Below are 14,666 nucleotides of genomic sequence, written 5' to 3' on the forward strand. Positions count from 1 at the left end.
GATTATACCACGTTGATATCACAAATAACATTGTCAAAGTTAGAAAATACAGTTCATAACCACCACAATTCGTGATTTACAGACCGACTTCCTTTCATTTCGTTGATAATCCACTTAAAACATACAAACACGTGTGTATTTTACTTTGTTACAGACGACATCTATTTTCGCGGTTTTTAGATGTCGTCTGCTACAAAATAATGTGAAAAAAGTTAGATATCTGCTTAATTTCTCAGCATATCTTCGAAAATTCCAATTACCCCCGGCTCAATGATGCCATGCCATTCAACGACCTTGCTCTTAATGTAGCCAATTCTTTCGCACCGACGTTCAGTCACGTACTGCAAGGGAGAAATCATTTGGTACGAAGTAACAACCAATGGGTATGAGTAAAAAACAGATGTTATATTTTCATTAGATATTTAGTGGCATAATATAGGACGTTGTTGCATTCAAAATTTCGTTAGTTTGCAATTTTGCATTATAATAGCTAGTACATATTTTTGTTATTCAACTCCTTATTCATATCGACAGCTGTAGTTTTCACAAGCTATGAGCCAAAATATGATTCAAAAAACAAAAACCTGAATCTAAATGATAAGATAAAATAAATGCATAAATGATTACGGCTTTTGGTATTTTTAGAGAATTACAAATCCCCTCGCTGAAGAGATAAAAGGAATGACTGAATGAATGAATAAATGGGAAAATGAATAATTTAAACATTAATTGTAAGAAAAATAGAAATGGAATGTTGAATTTATCAACAAATAATAGTAGGAATAACAGACGATAATTACCATCCGTGGTCGACCCCTAAAAGTTGCCAAAAGGTTTGATTAAAAGTCAGTCGCTTTTTAAACCTATTCCGGAGTTAAATGGAGTTAAAGAAGATTAAGGGTTTTCCTCTTAGCCGATATTTATTTCATATATACATCGGATAATTCTTAACCGAGTCGTTTCAAATACCTTAATCTACCTCCACACTATAAAAAGTTTTTCTTTTTTTAAATTTATGCTGTGTAATACTCTTTACTCTAGTGTATTCAAACCGGTTTTTCTCTTCACTTAACTCGGCTACGGTATAGGCCTTAGAGAATAGATTTCCATCAAATTTATGTAACAAAAAGACTGCGCCACTAACATTAGGAATTGTTTCAAATCGCTTATTGCATAGCAATGCAGTTATTATCATTGCAAGTGTGGTAATTAATGAGCTCAAGATCTTCCACTTTGATTGAAGAAGTGTTATCATATACAAGTCTAATTATTATTTTCATTTGGATGTAAAAAAAACCATTGATTAACTAAACCGCACATATTATGGTTGTATAATAATATGTTTCACAAAATAATAGCAATTTAAAGGTATTCTACACATTAAGATAACTACATTATTTAATGTCCATAATCTTTGTTCATCGGTGAACCTATCTGGTGACAATGTATATGACACAATAACTCTGTAATGGAAAAAATTCATAAAACTAAATAAAATTTATTTAGATTTATGAATTTTTTCGAAATTTACTTTACAAGAAAAAGGCAAAATCTCACACTAGAAAAGTCTTATCTACAATATAGGCCCTCTGTTGTCAATGAATAGATGAACATATAACATTTTATATTTGTTATATTTATAAATGTATTAAAGGTACAGAGTTCAAATTGACTGTACACATGCACACAATAGCTAACTCTATATTGAAAAAACGGTTTTTAGACATAACTAGGACTTATGACCTTATAGTTCATCCAATTATTCATTAAACTAAGTAATTTTGAAGCATGTTTCAATGATTATTTAATACAATGGATATATCGTTTTGTATAAAGCTTTTATTCTTTAGTCATTGCACCTTGCAAGTCTAATTGATGAATACACAGTCTTATTGACCAAATTTGAGACTTTAAATTCGTATTTCCATTCTAAGAGGTAGTATTCCTTTTATTGTGGATATTGGATAGTAAAATTAATTGAATTTCAAAAACAGGAGATCGCAATTATTCTTTCGGAAAGATAAAAATCTACGAAAGCATGAACTAATAGTTTGTCCACTCTGCAACATTTTACACGTCTGTAATCCCATAATTGCATAATGATAACCCTTATTCTCACAGAGATATCATTTCCGTTTAAAAACACAAGCTGATAATTATTAGGCTGGGTGAATTGATAAGAGGAAACAAACCTTAAAACACGTTTAAATCAAATAATTAAAATATAGGGAAATAAATTTTACATTTTATTGTGATAATTTTCTATCACGTTTAATATCTGTTAATAAATTAGCATGAAAAGTTTATATTTCTTATCTAGGTCTTGTGACACCATATCCTATCCATTCCAGAATAGCCTAGATAAGCGCTTGATTGAACTACGAATTAAGCCACCACATCAACTGCCAATTGAAAGGAAAACTGGTACAGTAATCCAGTGAAGGGACAATATATAGATTTGAAGAGTACGATACATACACAGGAATAGGAATTGAATACAATAAAAATGGAATAAAGTACAAACTATATCGATATTGATGCAATTCTGGATCATTTGATGTCATTCGAAGCCTTCTTAAAACAGTCGGCCCCGTATGTTTAAATTATTCATATAAGTTGACAATGTTTTGTTCTTGAATATTGAAACTGTCTCGACTCTAAACTCGAGATATCATAATATCCTGATTAGTTATCTGTCAAATTATAAATAAGATGAATTCAATTTCTTTACTGTTAATTATTCTTTTATTATTTAATTTTTTGGTATAATAATGGTTCAATTGAATGTTATGCACCAGCATGTTTTTCATATGAGCATGTTTCTCTTAGGAGCAAACTCCTGATTCCCAACATTCTTAAAGAATGTCAAGCTGGTGTCGATAAAATATAGTGGTCTACTTTCAGTTTGGCTTGCTCAAGGTTTTCATGGTCATGATATATTTAATTTTGTCCAGAAACTACGTATTGGCCAGGCTATCATGTGACATATTGGATAGATTTCTTGAAAAGTTATAGAAGGTTGAATTTCGTGAATTAACGTGTAAACAGGCGGCAAATGAATTATCTTAGATATTAGACCATAATTTTAACAGTTCAGGGGAGGGAACTCATACAAATATTTCAATAAAATTTTAACAGTTCAAGGGAGAGAACTGATCACAGTAATTTTTTAATAGGATTAGAAAAAATCTTACAAACATCAATGAGGAAGCATTTGGTAATGAAAATTTTCACCAAAATGATCAGGGATAAGAATACCCTGCATTGAACCACACCTGTCATTACCACACAATACTACTAATATATAGGGAGACAAAAATGAGAAAAACCCTAGTGATATGTAAAATTATAGGAACTTCCAGGATTTATTGGTCGAACCCAATCGTACCCATATTGTAGCTTGGCCGTGTGCTTGTGAATATAAACCTACTCAGCAAATTTAAAAAAAAATGATGAAACTGCGACTCTATTTAGTTCACAAGCTACTTCCACGTATTTCGGTATATCAAGGGCTGTAAGTAGAAAAATATTTGCCGAAACGTATCGAAATTGTAACTTGGTCGTTATCTTGTGGATATAAATAGACTTTCTCGCTAATTAGTTGCAATCTGACGAAACTGTAACTGTTATCGAATTCACTTGCCACTTCAACGTATTTTCGGTATATCAAGGGCTGTAACTCGGGAAATATTTTCTGAATTATACCTAAATTCGAATTTGTACAAAATTAGTCCGTGATATTGTGGATAAGAAATAACTTTTATAAAATTTTAAAGTTGCCTTTATTGCTTCCATAGGCCAGCACTTGCAACGACTGGTCAGTAATTTTTAGGGCTAAAACTCAAGTATTTGTGGAAAAGCGCTTGAATTCAAAATCTTCCACTAACTTGTGGATATTGAGATATACATTAAATATAATGTAAATCTGGCACCAACTTCAGCCTCTTTCGCGTTCACAAGCAAGCATCCAATAGCGCATTTTCAGTATATAAAGGGCTGTAACACAAGATTTTATAAAATTCGGACAATATTGTGACTTTTATCGCGTTCACAAGCCACTTTTACTATATGTTAGGGGAAATATAAGTCCCAAGTTATTGTGGATATAATCCTGCTTACAAAATGTTATATAATTTGTGGCCTCCATCGTGTTCACAATCCAATTGTGGGCGAACGGCAATATACAGAACAACTCTCTAATTTCCCCGATAAAAACATCACTTTTGGTCAATATATTTATAAATAGGCCACCAAAAACATGAATTGAACATTTTTATTGCATATATAATAATCGATTTAATAAAAAATTAGGACAATAAGATATAAGTATTGAAATTTATTGATAAACAATATGGTAATAATAAGAAGGCGATAACAACACCATGTGACAACAAAAGCTTAGTCAACCGTCAATTCAAAATAAAATGGTAGCCATATGAATAAATTACGGTAAGTGAACGCATTCTATTCTGTGCCAGACGTATTGTATATCAAATTTTTCTTGCAGATGTTGTATATGGATGTTCTACTTAAACAAAAATTGAACATTGAACCCTTTTCCTTTGACAAAGTTTCATTATCTCAAAACAAATATATATATATATATATCTTTGTTCACAGTCGTTCATGAGTCAAGTAACTGTTTTCTTTTTTGTACGTTTCTTATTTGTCATGTTTGTTAAGCAGCTATGATGGATGTGGCGCCAGGCAGGGTATGTGTACTCTTCTCATTATGAAATACTTACTCACTTATGATTGATATCACTTCTTCTTGTGAAAAGTTCATAAGCTGCTACTGATGTTTCGCAAAAATGTTATTTTGTATCTCGGGTTTCGTTTTGCGATTCGAATCGTTAGTACTTGGTTTGTTTATTGTTTATGGGAAATGATGGGATGCATTACTTTTGAAACAGAATTGTATCATTTGGCCATATTTAGAATTATGATAATCTACATTTACATTAAATCACATTGAAGATAATTTTAATTATGAATTATTGTATTAACATATTATGCTGGTGACTGAGTATAAATATGTTACCATATTAGATCATTCTCTGATAATATGTTTCCACTTACATCAACATATGTCTACGATCACATTATAATATCTGATACAATTGTATATTTATTCGTTTGCTGCTTTTTATTCATTTATATGTATTGTTCATTGATAACAAATGGGGATTTTCCGCACCTACCAGGTGTTTGTTTTTAACTTATTTATCTAAATCGGATCTGCTCAAAAATTTTACGAAAGTCATGCTTAACATTTATTTTCAAACATACAAAGTTTAAGCTATTGTTAATTTACTTTAGTTGGTGACTGAAGATAAACTTTACTGAATGTATACACGAATTGGAGAATTATTGAAATAAATTAAGCCGTTTAATAGATTTTCACCAACAAGCAGATAGAATTGTTAAAGATTTGAATTGGAGAAGTATTGAAATAAATTACGCCGTTTAATTGACTTTTACCAACACACAGTTATTCAAAGAACTGTTAAATATTGCTCTAATTCATTGGAAAGTTTATTGTGATACAAAATAAAGTATGGATAGGTATTGATTTAAAGGACAGGTGTAGTGATCATGATACACCAACACTGCGATAAAACTATTCATACTCCACTTTTTATAACGACGATGGTATGCATATTTCAGTCATTTCAGTTATTTCAGTTAAGGAAACTAATGAGCATTTAAATCCGTCTACTGTCAGCCTAATTGTGAAAAATATATCAATGGCAATAACTAACCTCAGATCCGATGTTACGACACAGAATTGAGTGACTGGCAATCATTTCGCTCAAATACGATCAAAATCTTACAGATGTGTGCCCCCTTAGCTTGAACACCAAAGTTGTCTAAAAGGTTAACGTAAACCATTTACATTCCCGCGTTTGGTTGGTGTTGGAAGTAAAATTCGCAGAGAAATATTTCGACTGCTTTTTTTTTTATACAACTAGTTTTCACTTGTAATTTACATCGTTTTAAAAATGAATATTTTAATATTTTACATTGTTTTTTTCTAAGACAATCCCAAATACTTTGTATACAGCAATGGCCGTGTTTGCTGCTATGTGATTCTCCGTTCTGAATTGCCCCCGGAATTCGAAAAGGGTGTTAAAGGATATGCCCGGCAAGGGTAACCGGCGTCTCCCAGTATATAGCCACCAGCTTGCCGTTCTTCAAATTTTTATGCAAATGGCACTGTTGTCAAATACTCGATATCACGAATTGTCAGATTGTGGTTACGTTACATAAATCGAATGCCATCCTTTGTGGTTTCTGAATAGGACATTGAATTGGGATGTGGGTACAATCTATGGTTCCTTTTACTCCTGGAGAATTAGACAAATAGTAGAATCCACACTGAATTACGTCATTTCATTCTAAGTTAGAAATGTTATAGCTCCGGACCTGTGGCTGGATATTGCAGATGATATATTTTTGACAGTATTGCTGACCCATTACACCCCCCTACATTAAATTTGAATGACCGAGGTGCATACCAGCGTAGAGTTATCAAAAGTTATCAAAAGGTGGAATATGAATAAGTTGATTGCCGCTTTGGTGATTATTAAACACTATGTCCATAATTTCCAAAACACATGCCTTTGAACATCTATACCTATCCATGAATTTGGTATCATCTAAATCTCGAAATGAATCAAAGCAATCTTCAGCAATTCAGTCAGTAACTCCATGGTAGTGAAAGTTTAGCTTAAGTCACCAACTGAGGTAACTTTACCGCAGGTTTCATTTTATATGTTTGAAAGTAAATATCAAGCATGACTTTCGTAAAGTTTCAGCGGTGCATACTTAAAGTTCAAACTTTAGTCAAAGTTTCAGTTAAATTTCATTTCCCTCGTTCGACATGGGAATTAAAGAGAAACTTATTTGTTATCGTTGCAGCTAAGAGTTTCCATACTTTTTATTGTTGATATTGACTACCGTGTCAATACGCCTGTGTTGAATATGTTTACGTGTCACTTCAGGCAATACTCCCAAGCTGTAGAGTAGCTCTTTATTTTTGCTAAAGTATTTTTCTGTATTTATGCAATTTTGTTTTTTATTTGTATGATAAAATATGGTCGACAGTGGGTCACTCTAATGCCAATAATGTGTTTTGATATGTTTTGTATTGGTTGGGTTGATTGTTTTGTGGGAAGCGCTTTTATGCAGAAGAAGTACGAGCGCTGCATATGACCCAAAGAGTTGATTGTCTAAAGAGTGAAGTTGCATGAATAGTTTAAAAAAAATAAAAAAATAAAAAAAAAATAAAATAAAAAAATATCCATCAATATTGATTTCTGTCAGTGCCTGCGATAACTTTCTGATTTACTTGTGTTTTACAACATGATATAAATCATTGAACAGGTGCAATGTTTCTTACATTCACAGGTATCCGATATATCAATAAATATCTAACTTATTATGTGTACTGTCAAAGAATTATCCTGGGCATTGAATTCTATCTTAAAGGAATTGTAAAGAGTTTTTTTTTTAATAAAAATGTGTATCGGGGACACAATAGTATCAATTTGTACATTTCCAATTTTCAATCAGACGTCTCTGGTTCCTGCAATGTCACTAAATCTAAGCGTTTATGACGTCATTAATCGCAAAATATGCTTTATCACATAAGGTCTACGTGGTAAGTCACGTCATGAAACACTTAGTTTAAACTACAGGAAACACAGACGTCTGATTGAAAATTGGAATGGCGCAAATAGATGCTATCAGTGTCTGCGATACACATACAAAGTTAAGAGAACCGTCTTAATCTCCCTTTAAAACTTAAAGCACTAACTTTTACATTATTTAAAACGATATCATATCAATCTGCTATGAGTAGGAATGATACTATATAATGTGAAAGTATAAAAAGCAGTGAATTTCTATATATTCAACATTTTAGTGTATCAGGTAAAGTTAAATATAAATACATCGGCCATTACGTATTCTACAAAAGTTCAATTTCGCATTTCCAAATTACAAATCAGTTTACTTCTAGTAAACATGTTGATCATTTCAAATTACATGAACTATTAAAACGAATAATTAAAATTATGATTTAACTCTTTGTTTTCATTTAAGCATGGTTCCTACTGTTCTGATGTTGTCAGAACAATCAAACTGACTATTCGTAGCTGGTTATGTACCTTTGTTCCGGTTATAACAGTTTTTATCTTATGAAACTACGTCTGGTTCTTATAACATACATGAACGTAGTTTACAACCATTTTAAATCACCTCTTCGACTAAATAAGTTTGATAAAGGTTATGATATTTCAAATCACATTTAAAGGTTTAGAAATAGCTTTTAAAGCCAATTAATTAAAGGTAAATGTTTTAAACACTTGCCAACTTGAATACACGTTCGAGTTAAGTGAACAGATAACAAGGTTGCTCAACGCTTTTACATGCCAGACCACCTCAATAAAAGCACGGATATTATACTGGCGATAGAGAACTTCTCACCCCCAAAATGAAATGTTATTAAAAGTACTCAAAATATATAAAGATAGTGAACGATGAGGTATAAACCGAAATATCTATTAAACGGCTAACATAGTATGTTTTGAAAGTAAGAAAAAAAATTAGGATAAAGAAAAATCTATGGTCTTGTGAAATGGTATAATCTGTATTTTTCAGACCAATAATGTATGTTTCATTTCCAGTTGTTTAATATTATATCCTTCATTTCCAGTTGTTAGATATTATATCTTTTACTTCCTGTTGTTAAATATTATATCTTACATTTCCAGTTGTTAAATATTATATCCTTCATTTCCATTGTTTAATATTATATCTTTCGTTTCCAGTTGTTAGATATTATATCTTTAATTTCATTTCCAGTTGTTTAATATTATATCTTTAACTTCATTTCCAGTTGTTTAATATTATATCTTTCATTTCCAGTTGTTTGATATTATATCTTTCATTTCCAGTTGTTAAATATTATATCCTTCATTTCCAGTTGTTTAATATTATATCTTTCGTTTCCAGTTGTTAGATATTATATCTTTTACTTCCTGTTGTTAAATATTATATCTTACATTTCCAGTTGTTAAATATTATATCCTTCATTTCCAGTTGTTTAATATTATATCTTTCTTTTCCAGTTGTTAGATATTATATCTTTAATTTCATTTCCAGTTGTTTAATATTATATCTTTAACTTCATTTCCAGTTGTTTAATATTATATCTTTCATTTCCAGTTGTTTGATATTATATCTTTCGTTTCCAGTTGTTTAATATTATATCTTTCGTTTCATTTCCAGTTGTTAGATATTATATTTTTAATTTCCCGTTGTTTAACATTATATCTTTACTTTCCAGTTGTTACATATTATATCTTTAATTTCATTTCCAGTTGTTAAATATTATATCTTTCGTTTCCAGTTGTTAGATATTATATCTTTAATTTCCAGTTGTTTTCCAGTTGTTTAATATTATATCTTTAATTTCCAGTTGTTTAATATTATATCTTTCATTTCCAGTTGTTTAATATTATATCTTTCATTTCCAGTTGTTTAATATTATATCTTTCGTTTCCAGTTGTTTAATATTATATCTTTCGTTTCCAGTTGTTTAATATTATATCTTTCGTTTCCAGTTGTGTCATATAATATTATATCAGGTTTGCCATTGGGGCTGGGTGTTGGGTTAGTCTTGATTATATGTAAATAGTCTTCAGAAGTACTAGAAATATACGAAATTTCATTTCCTATTTCTATAGATGTTTTTTTTCTATATAATTGGCAGTGCCCCAAAAAGATGACTCGTCTTTTAAACTTTCCGGCTCGAATAGTTCTGGACATACAAGGATTTGAAGGCTCAAATTTCGATTGTGAACTGTTAGTACTATTACTGATTGGCTTAGCTGAAAAAACAATTCCCGTTTCTGAGACTAAAGTATGATTGGTCAAAACAATGGCGCATCTTTCCTCAAAGAGTTTTATCTGTTATGTCTAGCTGTTAGTAATATATGTTTCATTTTCAGTTCTTTAGTATTATAGCTTATATTTTCTTTTATTTGCCAATATTCAGTATCATATTAATCGAATGTTCCAGATACTAAATATTATCAATTTATTTAATATTGTTTTATACAGCAATTTCGTTCTAAATTCCAAGTGGTTCTCGTCAGTTCCACAGGTATGTTTTTGTCTCATTGTAGACGAACATCGTGTGGTATCCATTACAATAGGGAAACTTTCCACATTTTTCATTATATTTTATAATGAACCTGAGCGGGAGTTGAATGGATGACAACAATAATAATCAATATATGCTGTCTGGGTAACAGATTTTATAAAGAAATTGTTTTGATTTCAGATCGATACTGTTTGTGAAGAAATGATGACTCCTAAGTTGGTAGAAATGTGGCAATAATGGATGTGAGCATTCCAAGTGAATTTGGATCTAAAGAAGGGAAGCCCTTACTGAAAGATGCGGGACCTTCGTATCAAAGTATTGATAATCCACCAACAGATGACGTTCACGGTGACCGGAGAGAATCCGATCAGTGTGAGTGCTTTGGTTTTTTGTTTATTTGGGTAAAGGCACTTTAAAAATCTGTTTTGCTGCGCTATAGAGCTGATATTTGGGCTCAACTATCAGTAGCTCTCAAAATGACAATTTGAGAACAGAAGGTTGGTTGTTAGATCACAAGTCAACGTTCGCAAACTAGGTAGAAGTTGGATTGATTCAATTAGGGGTTTTTAAACTTCTGGTCGGGTCGAATGACACAATGAAACTTGGCCCTGGATGGTGTGGGGTATTCATTCTGCGAAATTTGTTGGGATCGTGGTGATTCTTGATGATTGATAGTCGTTGGTTTGATTTGGTTAGATTATCCGTTAACTGTTGAAAAGCTGGAAGATCCGAAAGAAATAATGTAAAAAAAAAAGGAGGGAAAGCTTTCTACAAATTAAGGGAGGGAAGATTACTGCAGGAAAACTTAGTGAGATATAAATAAAGTAAAAAAGTTTAAAAACTTTAGAAATAGAAAATGAGAATAGGACAGCCCGAACCGCTTAAGTAGCACCTCCTTCTAAAGGGTCATTAAGCACTTCAAAAGGTATCAAATGAATACAAGTTTTAGTTTTTAATTTTGATATCCTGTGATTCTATTTTGTAGTTTCGATAGTTTCATCGTATGAATATACAGCAGAAGCCATTATTTATTGTTTGAAAAATGCTCATTTACGTGGAGAGTAAGTAACGTTTGATATATTCTCTATTATAAACGTCAATTCCATCAGAGAAGTAGTTCATTACATGGCACAATTTCGACATGATAATACTATGGGAATTACTCATTTTTCATTTCGATGGAAATGTTCTCTTTCGCTTTCTAACTAAGGGATCTTTTACTTGTAGTTGGCTTCCACATAACAGATACTGTAGGTGGGATGTGGCTTACAGTATATAGGATATAATACAAAATGTTTTTCTCATGATTTCAGTACTGACTGGATTGGGTGTATTGAAAATGTATCTGGTACAGAAGAGGATAAATGGGCTCTCCAAATTAAAATACGAGATACTCTTCCGGGATATCCACTTACAATGTGCGAGAAAAGACAATTAGCCCAGTAAGTCGATATATTAATTCACATAAAACTACATTATATCATTGTTTGTAATAATATGCTGTATATCTGATAGCTGTGAGTGTAATTTATTTCAAAATGGATTAGCATTACCAGGAAGGAATACTTGCAGCAAATAACTCTTTCCTTTGTAATCTGCAGTATCAGCAATAAGAGCAATAAGAGTGGTTTTGACTTTTATCAGTAATTTTAACCAAAGTTGATGTAATGTTTAAATTTGGACTGAATTATATCAAATTATCAACTATTGTTATCAATATAAAACATTAAATACAGATCTTATATTTCAACTTTTATATTAGATACTTTAAGTCTCACAAAATTCTGAAGAAGATAAAAAGAACGAAAGAGAAAATCAGACAACGTAAGAAGGTACATATACTCTGTTCATGCTATAAGTAATGTCTGTATTCTATTTTCATTTCTTCAGCATATCACAAATTAACAATTTGTAGTTACAATTTCCGTAGGTATGTTCGCATTCAACTTGTACGCACTGTACACATTCTTGTTTTGTTTTTGTGCGTTTGTACCAACAATGTATATATAAAGTCTTTTAATTCTGAATTTCCGTGTTTTTAACATATAAAACCATATATATTTGTCATCTGCAGAAGGTAGCATCATTTCTTCGAGGATTTGAGATTGAATTATGGGAGAGTAAAATTAAACGTGTTGCAGGTGAGATAACTTATCTGTTAAAATGTCATTTAGCTAACGATAATGGATGTCTCTTTGTATGACCTTTAAGATTTGAGATTTATTGTGCTACCTTGCCAAAGAACTGATACTTTTAGTTAAAATAATTCATTTATCTCCCATTTTCCTATTTTGCATCTGTGTTGCATGCAGTAAAAGATACACATACTTTATCAACCAAAAAAATCGACAATCTTTGGTAGTAATTTTTGACGCTTTTTAACTCTCATGTTACATGTTATATTAGTATGTCTATTTTGATTTTGCAGCTTACTTTGGAAGTAGTGTTGCATCGTATTTTGTGTTCCTACGTTTTTTGTTTTACTTGAATTGCTTTGTCTCTATATTGATGTTGGTTTTTGTCTCTTTGCCACAGGTAAGAATAAAAGGGGCAGTATGCAAAGTTTTCGTTATCAAAACAACTATATATTTAATGAACAACCCACCCTAAAGGTCATATAAATATGGATAAGTAGCACATATCTCTTGATTTTCGCCTGTAAGTTTCGTTTGAACACCCTAAAAGTTTCAACGAAAAATCAGACTGTCCTTTTAAGTTGTCAATTGTTTCTGACGAATTATGAAAATATTGCTTAGTCATCTTGCTTAGTCTGCTTACCAGCGATAACATGATACCAACAAGGATGATTTATTTGGTTTTTGTACGTAATACATTCATCACTTACATCTGTAGGATCCCCTTTTATTCCGATGATTTATATGTTTAGATGTTCAATTTGTTCATTTCGTGTACTAAATTTATAATTTGATGGAAATCTCCTGCCTGAGCAACCGAAATTATTGTAAGGATGCAAAACAGACATGTCTTTAATATTAAACTATATTTTACTGTAGATAATTCCAGGAGACTATTCTTTATCGTCTGAAATAACTGGTTATTTTGTAAGTATCTTTACTTGAGCGACTAAGGCGCACTTTATAGTTTTATACAATATATAGATTTGTTTTGAACTAAAAGGGAATTGTCTCTGATGACTTTCTCAAATATCAATTAACTGCTGAAATGTTTAGTGTTAAAATGAGTTACAGAATACATAATAAAGATATACATTTTGCATTGATATAAGAGAAAATATCACTTCAATCTGTCAATCTTGCAGGGTTCTCTATCAACCAGTGTATTGTTTTATGGTGCCTATAATGATAAGAATATTGGTTGGTATAACAGACCACTAGCCTATTTCTTAACATGGATCTTTGTCAATCTTGTTTCATTTATAGTTATTGTTATAAGGTAAGTTTTTGTTTTGATATATTCGGGTTGATGACCGATGCCAAGAGGCCAAAAACAATTTTCACAGACACCCCCCCCCCCCCTCCCTTTTCATGTGTTTTTTAAGGCCTTGTTAATTTATCTTTTGAGTTCAGAAGCTACAAATGTGGCAAATTGAGTGACGTTGTTTCATATACAGAGGATGGTTGCTGCTGACATGGTTTTGAAACTTCTTGCATTAATCAGTATGATCGACTACAGTATGAGCTCACTGGGGTTGACAGCTTATGGGTATTACGAACATACAATATGATCTGAAGGATTATACACCAACTTGCATCTAAATTACCATCAAATTATTGTTTCTCCATTAAGCGGCGTCCCTGGTAGCCTAATACATATGTATATCAATTATTAATAACGCATACTATATGTTTTTAGGATGTTTGTTGGTTATTATATCAGTAAAAGAGTAGATCAGGGTAATGAGGACATGTTTTCATACAGATTATTTACCTCCTGGGATCATTCTATTACCAGTCATGAAGGTGTGTATGATAGACAAACTGCTATTAAAACAGAGATCAAGGTATGTGGGATCGGTATATTATTTAACGTGATTGGGAATTCATTATAAATTGTTTATTTTAACGCTTAAATTGGTCGTATTGGATCCTGGAACGAGGGGTATGAATAGGCTTAGGGAGAATTAATTGGGGTCTGTCGGGGTAAAGATTCCAAAGAGAGTCTCCTCAATGAAAAATAGAATTGATTTGATGATTTTTCTAGGTACTGTAACTAGCGCCTTCATTGACTATTCTTCATCCAGACTTCCTCATTAATTCTTGATAATGAAGTTTTCGTTAATTAACAGGAATTGATGCGAGAAGTAAAGTCTAATGAAGAGAGATTTAGTATCCATCTGTATGTATCATTTTAGTAATATGTCACTTTTTTTACAATTACAAAGCGAATTCGATTAGAGTTGACAACGAAGTGCATAATAACATTTGATTTTGTACTGACCCAATACCTTGATTTAACTATTAGAAGAAGTAGACGGAAACAACTATATTTTACCAGGATAACAGCTTCACAAAAG

The sequence above is a fragment of the Lottia gigantea genome (genome assembly GCF_000327385.1).
Source record: "Lottia gigantea unplaced genomic scaffold LOTGIsca_175, whole genome shotgun sequence".
NCBI classification, from domain to species: Eukaryota; Metazoa; Mollusca; class Gastropoda; family Lottiidae; genus Lottia; species Lottia gigantea.